At 36.4% G+C, this 10,348-nt stretch overlaps 1 protein-coding gene across 1 annotated transcript in view; it reads right to left on the bottom strand.

Annotated features, from left to right (window-relative positions):
* Positions 1-10,348, bottom strand: part of LOC121374088 (metalloprotease TIKI1-like) — an 89,447-nt gene that overhangs the window by 64,677 nt on the left and 14,422 nt on the right. The window lies entirely within an intron of this gene.

Below are 10,348 nucleotides of genomic sequence, written 5' to 3'. Positions count from 1 at the left end.
CAAGATCCATTTTTGTCTTGACAGCTTTTATTGTCTAAATAATTTTTAATATCGCTTCAACTATTTAAATAAATTAGTTTTATAGTTTACTTAATTTTGAAAAAACTATGCATAACAAGTAGTCCTTACAAATGGTTTCTTCGTAAAGCCAATACTATCTGACACATAAAAACTACTTTCCTTAGAACCGGTTCTGTTTTTGTTGTTTAAAGTGAACACGAAATGCACTTGTTCTGAAGGCAGCAATCCATCTGGCTACAGACCGCATGTCAAGACCTACAACACCCACCTGGCAAGTACAAGAATTTCCACCAATGACACTGGGTCCGTAGCTCTTTCTCACAGAAGCCTTCCCAACACGTGAGAAAAATAGCAATACAATTTACAACATCTACTACTGTAGATAAATACATGTTAAACATTTTAATACGACGTCTCCTTGATCCCAAAGTTGAAGATACAATGTCGCCTCTCCATAATTTACACAAATTAATTATACGTGAGAAAACTAGGCCAAGGATTAACATTTTCAATTGCTACTACTATGATACATACATACATACATATCTATCTATCTATCTCTATCTATCTATCTATCTATCTATCTATCTATCTATCTATCTATCTATCTATCTATCTATATATATATATACACACACACACACACACACGCACGCACGCACAGACACACATGTATATGTAACTACAAAGTTAAAAATCAGTGTCGCCTCCCCATAGTTTACTCAAATTAATTAATGTAAAGGACAGGCACAAATGAACTAGTTTCAGTAACTGTAAACATATACTAGAGTATTTTAACAGGTTTCATCTTATTACAACATACAATGTCACGTACAATAAGGTAGCACAATACTAAATAACATGCAGCTGGGTCAAAGTTAAAAACACATAACGTTTGATAACGCAGTTAATACTACCAGTCATGTCATTGGTGACAGTGTTTGTTATCTGGGTAATATATGTATGCACTTTTACGTTATCCAGTACTACTGTGTCAAGTATTTTTGTGCTTGAAACATGTATGGGGTGTTGTAAAAACAAAATGAACCAGGAAAGGTGTTGAAGTATTCATATTTTCGGTTATAGTTTGGTTGATATATTAAATGAAGTATTTTTAACCACATACGTCAACATTGTCGACTGTTGGGCTCTATTTGGTAAGGCGACCCGCTCTGTGATTCCTGAACATGGTAAAAGCGGCAGTGGTTGATCTATGTTAAATGCTTAAATATTAAAAATTGACTCAAGACCGCATATTTAAGAAAAGTCTTGCTCGTCTAGTATTTTTAAAGATCAACGAGTAAGAGCACAGTGGACATGATCTGTGCTCCACGACTGGTATACGTTCAAAGTTAATGTAATGGAAAACGTCACCCTGTCTATGGAAACGCTTACATAAAACAGACATTGCTGGTAACGTTGTGGAAAGACAAATATATTTTAATAAATTTATATTAAAAATATATAAAAATTAAAATCTAAGTTTTAGTAAAAACAAACCTGCTTAAAATAAGTTACAAACGATTAGATACAGTGATAATATGTACAAACCTTAATTAGCAAAACATTTAATTTACTCTAGTGTGTATGTCGTTCCTACTGGTCTGTATAGACTTATAAAACATATTTCACATTAAAAAAACCAAAAACCTCTAAGTTTTACTACAACAAATGAAGAACACATACACATATATTACTCTCCTTGGGGTAACCTGAGCCTAAAACACGACAGATGAAGTACTAATATTACAACAAGCAGTCTCCGAAACTACAAGCATTCTATTTCAATTGCAATAACGCTTATTCACCTTTCTTTTTCTTTACTTTAAGATTCGAAAGACCAGTTTAAGAATAATTGTCTACAATCCTTTGAAAAAGAAACCTCAATTAAGTGTCTCCACAAAATATTAACCCTTGGCTAGACACAGACATATATCAAACTCAAATAATATATATCGGATTTCACAAACGGTGCCAAAATGTGCGAATCCAATTATAAACTCAAATTAAAGACTGGATTGTGGTTATCTACTGGTACTGAAGTTTAACCCTGGAAGATGTAATAAATTACGATATAAAAGGACAGACACTGGAAGGCAGACGTGGGGCTTTTTACGAACATCCACTACCTTGAGGTATTTCAATACTGTCGTTACTCGGGAATCGGATTGCTAAAACCGCAGACATATTGCACACGGGGGTCGAGAGGGTAGCTTTTGTCAAAGGCGAGAACAAACGAGATTCCCCGAACAAAGGGCCATAATCGCCGTAGGATGAAATTGTGTCACCTGGGGAGAATCCCTAAAATCTTAAATAAACAAATGTTTATTCGCTGTAATGAGACAGATTCCAACTTTCGTTACCGTGTCGCCTCAACTGAGGTGTCTAGCAAGGGGCTACACTTGCTTCGTGTCGATTTAGATACCAGGTGAAACAAATATAAATGGAATAAATAATTAAAAGCAAAGTAAAGCGAACAGAAGAAAATAAATGAAAAATGAAAAGAAAAAAAACAAAAAGAAGAAAGAAAGAAGAATAGTTAATAAAGAAACCAGAAAAAAAATAAGAAGAAGAAAAAAGAAAAAAGAAGTAAGAAAAAAGAAAAGGAAAGAAAAGGGGAACTGAACAAAATAAACGAAAGGAAAGCAATGTAATATTTTTATGAGAGGAAATAAAATATTTGGGTGTTTTGGGGGTGTTTTTTTTGTGTTATTGTTATTATTATTATTATTATTGGGGTAGCGTCTACATTGACTTTTTGACTTTCTCAGATTCCAGGGGCGGCACAAAATATTGTGAATGTGAGTAATTTCCGGCATGCTTCCATCAGAGAACTGTTCAAGTAAAGCCGTCGTGGACACAACAGAGAGTTCTGGCCAAGGCATGGCAAAATACAAGTACTACGAAAATCATGATTTCATTGTATGCAGCTAAGAGAACAGGTACCAGTCTATGCAACTAATTTGCATATTTTTGTAATAAGGAGAATTTAAATTGGACACTGCAGTTAAAGAGCAGTTAAATTGTATCATTATGCCATTTTATTAATATACACCGTGAATAGCAGCAAACGCGTTAAAGATGCTTACTCTCTTTATATCTTTAAACCTAAAATAATTATTGCATGTAATCATTATATTTAATATTTGGAACGGCTATTCGTGAATAAAGATGATTATTAGGTAGACAATGACAATCACTTGATGAAAGCGATACACATATTTCGTTTTACTAAGAGAAATATCCACATTATCACGAAGACCATAGATCACTATTCAACAGGAACATTCTATGATGCTAGACCAACATAACCACGTAATCAATAACAGCAGAATGTTCATGTATACGTTTTTATTGTAATCCCTTTTTTTTCTGTTCCAATAGAATTAAACATATTTTCGAATGATTCATATATATCAAAGGCCGTGGTATGTGCTATCCTGTCTGTGGAATGGAGAATATAAAAGACTCCTTGCTAATAATGAAAAAATGTAGCATGGTTACTCTCTAACACTGTGCCAGAAGTGCCACATGTTTGACATCCAATAGCTGGTGATTAATAAATCAACGTGCTCTAGTGGAGTCGTTAAACAAAACAAACTGATGTCAGAATTACCAAATGTTTGACATCCAATAGCTGGTGATTAATAAATCAACGTGCTCTAGTGGAGTCGTTAAACAAAACAAACTGATGTCAGAATTACCAAATGTTTAACATCCAATAGCTGATGATTAATAAATCAACGTGCTCTAGTGGAGTCGTTAAAAACAACTTTTTGTTTACAACATTCTTCGTATATCTCTTGTAATTAGTTTGTAAACAATACTATCAGATATTTCTATCATCAAATTTCTGGAAATACCTTGGTGTTGAATACATACTTTCATTTAATGTACACATAATATTTCTCTTTTGTTTTTATTTCCACTACTCTGTGACTTTTATTCGTTTAAAGTCATTGTATGAAGTCAACATGCATTATAAACTAGATGTTTCTGTGGTACTTTATCAAGCTAGGAGATGGACACTTACGTTGTTTTCCACCCAAAAGAACACTTTACGATTTGATTTATGTGTACAATTTACTTTAAGTGTAGGGCATTAGGAGGTAATTCCCAAGCACTCAAAAGTCAAATGCAATAAATCCAAAACGTCGTAAACGTATGCAATAAAATGACTCCCACGATCAACTTTCTAATACAACCGTCATGCGTTCAATTGACGATAGTTCTCCGTAGCGTTACAAAACATTTGCTTTCCTGTTTTTAATCCTATCTGATTGCTTTTTGTTGTTGTTGTTGTTTTGCTTTTCTTCTTCTTTTTGTTGTTGTTGTTGTTGTTTCCCTCTTTTTTCTTTTCTTGTGTGAATTAGGTGTTTTGAGTGGTGTGTTTTCTGTTGCATCGAACGCAAGAAAAACAGTGTGGCACTGATGAAACCTATCTTATCGTTAAGTGAGTGCTCATGATGAAATATGTGTACTGGACACGATCTTGATAATATTCAATTCCATTCAATTTATTGCATATCACCAAACAATATGGTGTCAGTAACCGTTCTACAACGTAAGCAAATGAATTACTGCGTCAATGGAAGTTTTAGCAACAACCAGAGGACTTTTGTATCCCACTATTTGTCTCTCCACACCCAGTATTAAAACGAATTGCTTTTACTATGACCAAATTCCTGATTCAGTGAATACCAAAGCGTATGTCTCTCGCCAGCCTTGTACATCTCACCAATATCAAAATAATTGTGACTTCTATAACCAAAACAACCACTTAAAAGAATACCAATATCATTTCCATTTCCGCGTCTCCCCCTTTCTCGTAGCTGATTATAATCTTGAAACATTGCTTAACAGCGCCGTGCAATCGGCGCACCGGAAGCGACTCTACCAGTGCACAATCTGTCCCACGGGGATAATAACATTCAGACAAAGATTGCCATCAAACTCTAGGGCTTCCTTCGATTCCCTGTCAACATCAGTCGTAATAACCGTATGGAGTTTTTATAAACTGAAGTCTGACCTGTGCGGTCAAGTGTCTTCAAGACGCTGTGTTTTATGACTGAAGGATCCTTAGGTTCGTACCCTATCACAAGTAGGCTTAAAGCGTTCAAAAGGCCGGTCTGCTTCAAGAGAACTTGTAAACGTAAGTCTGCTTCGTAACAGATGATGCTGTATGTAAATTTATGTATTCAGGGACGTACGTACCTACCTACATAGGCTAGGCAAGATAATTGAAAAATAGGGTACAGTACCACAATGTCTTTTCCAGCTAGATAAAACAAAAGGTACATTTCAACTAAATATAACAAAAATGTTCTTTGTTTGGGAGAGGTTGGAGGGCAGTTGCCGTAATTTTCGCCACTCAGGGATGGGGAAGCAATGATCTAAAGATGATAAATATGAAATAAAACTAACAAATACAATAGCTATTACTATCCTACTTTCTCATCTAAAAGTCTAACTATTTAATGCTAAACCTACATTTCGAGAAACATAAATTTTGTCAAATTAGAAGAAAAAAAAAGACATGATATATCTTCGAAATGGTATATATGTCGTTAGTACAAATGAGAATCCGTTCTAGTAGCAATCTTGTTTTGAAACTGAGCAATTTAACATGGATTTTAATAATAGCAAATGACATCTGTGTAGTTGAGACCATAGTAAATAATCGCTCAGAAACCGTATCCCTCCGTCTAAAGAAATATCCACGGAATATAATTGACCAAAATGACGCCCATTACTAATCTGTCCTGGTTGCAATGACGCTGAAACAATCAATTGGATTGCAAGCATCAATGTTTAATGTCACTCTACGGAGGACGATTTCTCTGATTGTGTAACAAGACTATTGAGAAATGATGCCCAATTTGTCCGCGGTCATCTCGTAAGACACTAATCTGTCTGTTATCTTGTCACGGCTATTTATCTTCCGGCTCAAGATTGGACTGCGTGGTCAATACAGATGTACTGGGACTCACAAGGGCCAGCGCCGACAGTCATTCCAAGTTCGCTGTTCCGCAGACGATAGAACTTGATAAGAGGAAGCGGCCATCTTGACGCGTATGACATTTTTGGTTGAGATAATTAATTCTGTCTATATAGATGATAATGGCAGCTCGTCTTATCTCCAACCCATCGCGCTCTCTCTCTCTCTCTCTCTCTCTCTCTCTCTCTCTCTCTCTCTCTCTCTCTCTCTCTCTCTCTCTCTCTCTCTCTCTGTACGTGTCCAAAGATATCCCTTGGCTTTTTCTTCTTTTTTCTTCCCTCCTCTCTCTCTCGTTCTTTTTCTCTTAAAAATGTCTTAGCGGGTATGACAGCATTAATTAAATACTTGATGAAACAAAAAAGAGGCCATTTTAACCTACTTTCTCAGCTGATAAATTCTGTATGACCTAAACGGGGGTGGGGTGGGGATGATACATTTACCCAAAGAAAAATGCAAATCTGCCTTTTTACTCTGAAAGTGTCCTTTTTGTCTACCTAAAAACACCTAAATTACTGTAGTGTTCAGTGGTCACTTTCTGGTATTTTTAAAAGGCCGATGTAACCACCTACTACCCCACCCTCATCGCCACAAACACACAAATAACCAATATGGACGTACTGTCGGACGAACGAAAAGAAAGCCAGATGGGGGCTAATTTCGCTTTCATCACAGCGTATCCGGGTTTACAACTAGCATCTGTGTTTGAAACTCCGTGTTAACCATACTGTTTTGGTTATTATGGCAAGCCTACCTATCGTTTTAGATCTGTTGGAAGTATTTAATGCCTGACGACAGCCACCAAGACATGTTTTCACAATAATACAATATTCTGATGGATGCGGGCTAACAGTTTGTACCAACGACCTTTACAAGAAATAGGAGAAGAATCAAGATTTTGAGAGAACGGCCAAAACAAGGTGATATGATCGTATGAGTGTCTAATAATTTAAACAGGAAATTGGACTAACTTCGTTTTAGAAGCTATTCATTTCCCCAAACCAACAAATGCTCCACGACTGGTATATCAAAGACTGTGGTATGTGCTGTCCTGCCTGTGCTCTAGTGGTGTCGTGAAGCAAAACAAATTTTATTCATCATATTCATCAATGTTAACGATGCCTCTGCAGATTTTAAACCACGTATATAACGGCTAATTTGGTAATCGATCATATACGAACACCAAAACAGCCATAGTTTAAAATGTGCTGAGGTGTCGTTAAAGAAATACAGATTTATTTCCTTTTCTAACGTACACCATCACACGCATGCCAGGAGGAAAACCGACTACCAAAATCATTAGTAGATTAATTGGCAAAGTTAACAATGACAACTTTAGTAACTTTATATGTTTACAAAATAATTAAATGTGCCTTTTTTTGTAATTAGCACCCCATTACAGTAACATCGCTACCTGTTGGAAGTGTCTTAGACATCAAACAAAACGTTTACAGGGTTTAACGCTTGCGTAAATCACTAGAATAACTATTGATGCCAGTCATATCGGCTTTAGTCGCCGCCAATTAAACACAAATACCATATGTGTGAAAGCAAAGACGATACCTGGTAATTGTAATTTGCAGATGTGTGCACGTGGCGTCAAGGGGTAAAACAAAAATAAATCATTAACCTGCGAAAGTACTAAGTATCTCAGAAATTTATTGTTCGTGTGTAAAAATTCTTTCTTTTCCACCTTTGTCTTGAATGTTAGCAAATGGTTTTAAGTAAATATGTAAACTGCATTATATATGTCTTTTAAGATGTTTTTGTTTGATCATTGTATATATTACGTTTCATATTCTATAAGAAAAAAAACCTATATTATTAGTTTTCAGATTTCGCCAATTCGTAGATTAAATTTTGGATTAGCTAGTATAATTAGGTGGGTTTTTCTTAAAGCTGCATTCTCGTTTTTCCATCTTATAAGCCCGTTTTTTTCATGCAAAACACAAACACAACTTCACCTTTAATAAACTCGTGTGTATCCGCTATCAAATATTTAGCAAACAATTGTGATATCAACCACGATTTAAACAACATCATATATAGATCGATGTAGTTTATCCAGGAATGGAATAAAAGGAAGAAGTATTTTATTTAACGACGCCTTCAACACATTTTTATTTACGGTCATATGGCGTGGGATATATTATGGTGGAAAAAAAATTAACGACGCTGTCAACACATTTTATTTACGATCATATGACGTCGGATATGTGTTTATGGACTACACAGATAATGAGAGAAGAAACCCGCTTTTGCCTCTTGTTGATTAGCATCTAGGGATATTTTATATGCACAAACCCCACAAACAGGATAGTATATAACACAGACTTTGCTGCACCAGTTGTAGAGGACTGGCTAGAATGAGAAATAGACCAACGGGCCCACCGACGGGGATCGACTCCAGAACGATCGCGCATCAGGCGAGCGCTTTATCATGGGGCTACGTCCCGCCCCCTCTGTCCACCCCTTATCCAGGACAAGATCTTCGCAAGCCAAGGTACCCATTCTGTACAGATACTCCATTTCGAAATGTAGTATCTATACGGAATGTGTACCGTGGCTTGCGGAGATGCCAGAACAGATATTACTGGTTACCCGTTTTGCAGTGAACTGCGTGCTCACTCGTGGTTAGAGACAACACTACTGACCGGTTTCCTTCCACTACATAACATTATACCATTAAAACAAGTGCTAACGGATACTAATACTGCTAATTCCGTAACGCTATTAAAAAACCCACACCGAGTAACCGGACATAAATTACAGCGAGCGACAACGTTGGCGAACGTATCTCATTATCCGGCAGTTCGGGATATTACGGTAATCCGCTAACTAAGTCAAGCGGCAAACTTTAATAGAGAAACGACGATGATACAGTTCGCGGAAATCATTTCACGCTCCGCACGCTGCTCAGACGCACTTGAGACACGATATACCGACGAAAATAATCATTTAGAAAATAGAAATTAATATCGAGAAATAAGACCTTTAAAACAAAGCTGTTCGGAAATCTTCGGAGGTGTTCGCAATCACGCACGTATCATTCATTCATATACTGCCAAAAATAACAATTAAAAAAAAAAAAAAAAAAAAATATATATATATTTAATTTATTATATCGTGAAAAAAAGACCATTTGAACGAAGCCATTCGAGGTGTTCGCAATCAAGTACTGATCATTTGGTAATTATAATATATAGTCTTAGAGTGGAAACTCGCTACTCATTTTAGTAGAAAGGGAATTTTTATATGCACCATCCCACAGACAGGATAGTACATACCACATACTTTGTTATACCAGTCATGGTGCACTGCTTGGATTAATATATAGCCTAATCACCCTACCGACAGGGATCGATTCTGGATCGACCGCGCACCAGGCGAGCATTTCACCACTGTGCTACGTCCCAAAGAGATCAATGTATGGAGTTGTGTTTTCAGTTTCACTTGCTTTTACTATTTAATTATGAATAACGTTGAAACTAGTTGCTTAAAGTCGTAATTTGTGGCAGGTGAGAGATAATTTCTAAATTTAAGTACACGATGGGATGACATTAATAAAACATTCGATTCCTTTTCTATATTAAAAAAAAAAACCCCACCATGCACCGCTCCCTAAACAATTACTATGAAATACCTCACCTCAGCCTAGAGTACGTTTAATCCACACTGAATGGGAATATTTGCGAATACATGATACACTGCCGGTACAAGTTATTACTGTAATGTCGCGAAGAATCGCAAAATTACGAGTCGTGCACATTTTAAATGTACATACCTGCTTATTTGGCGTGCCTTGCGGCTCAGTTCGTAACGGGCAATTCAACGCTGTGAATTACCGCAAAGTGTCGTTACGACACACACCCCGAACTTAATACACAACACGTGCTAACTCCACATTCCACGGTTTGATATGCTGTCACATTCAAACTCACTTCATAATGTAGTACAGTATTCACACTTTCATTGTGATTAATGTATTCTTGCTACCTACATGAAGGTCTGAAGCCGAAGTTGTGTACACTAAAAGAAAGGCGCGGGGCTGAAATAGACCAAGACACGAAGTTAGAGACTATTCCCGCAGTTTCCAAATGTCACCACCACGCAATCCATACATTAAAGTTAGTCTTGCTATTAAATGCTGTTTTAATTGGTCAGTTATTTGGATAAATATAGTCACAGTATCTTTTACTAATGTAACACACAAACATAACTACATATTAAACTCGTATATCTGCAAAAGGCAGAGTCGAAAGAAAATTATGACAAGCTATTCACTGCTCGCATGAATCACTGTCAGATGATTCGTCAATAGAATGACACTCA

The sequence above is a fragment of the Gigantopelta aegis genome, chromosome 6 (assembly GCF_016097555.1).
Source record: "Gigantopelta aegis isolate Gae_Host chromosome 6, Gae_host_genome, whole genome shotgun sequence".
In the NCBI taxonomy this organism is placed as follows: domain Eukaryota; kingdom Metazoa; phylum Mollusca; class Gastropoda; order Neomphalida; family Peltospiridae; genus Gigantopelta; species Gigantopelta aegis.
This window is presented reverse-complemented; position numbering and strand designations above follow the sequence as displayed.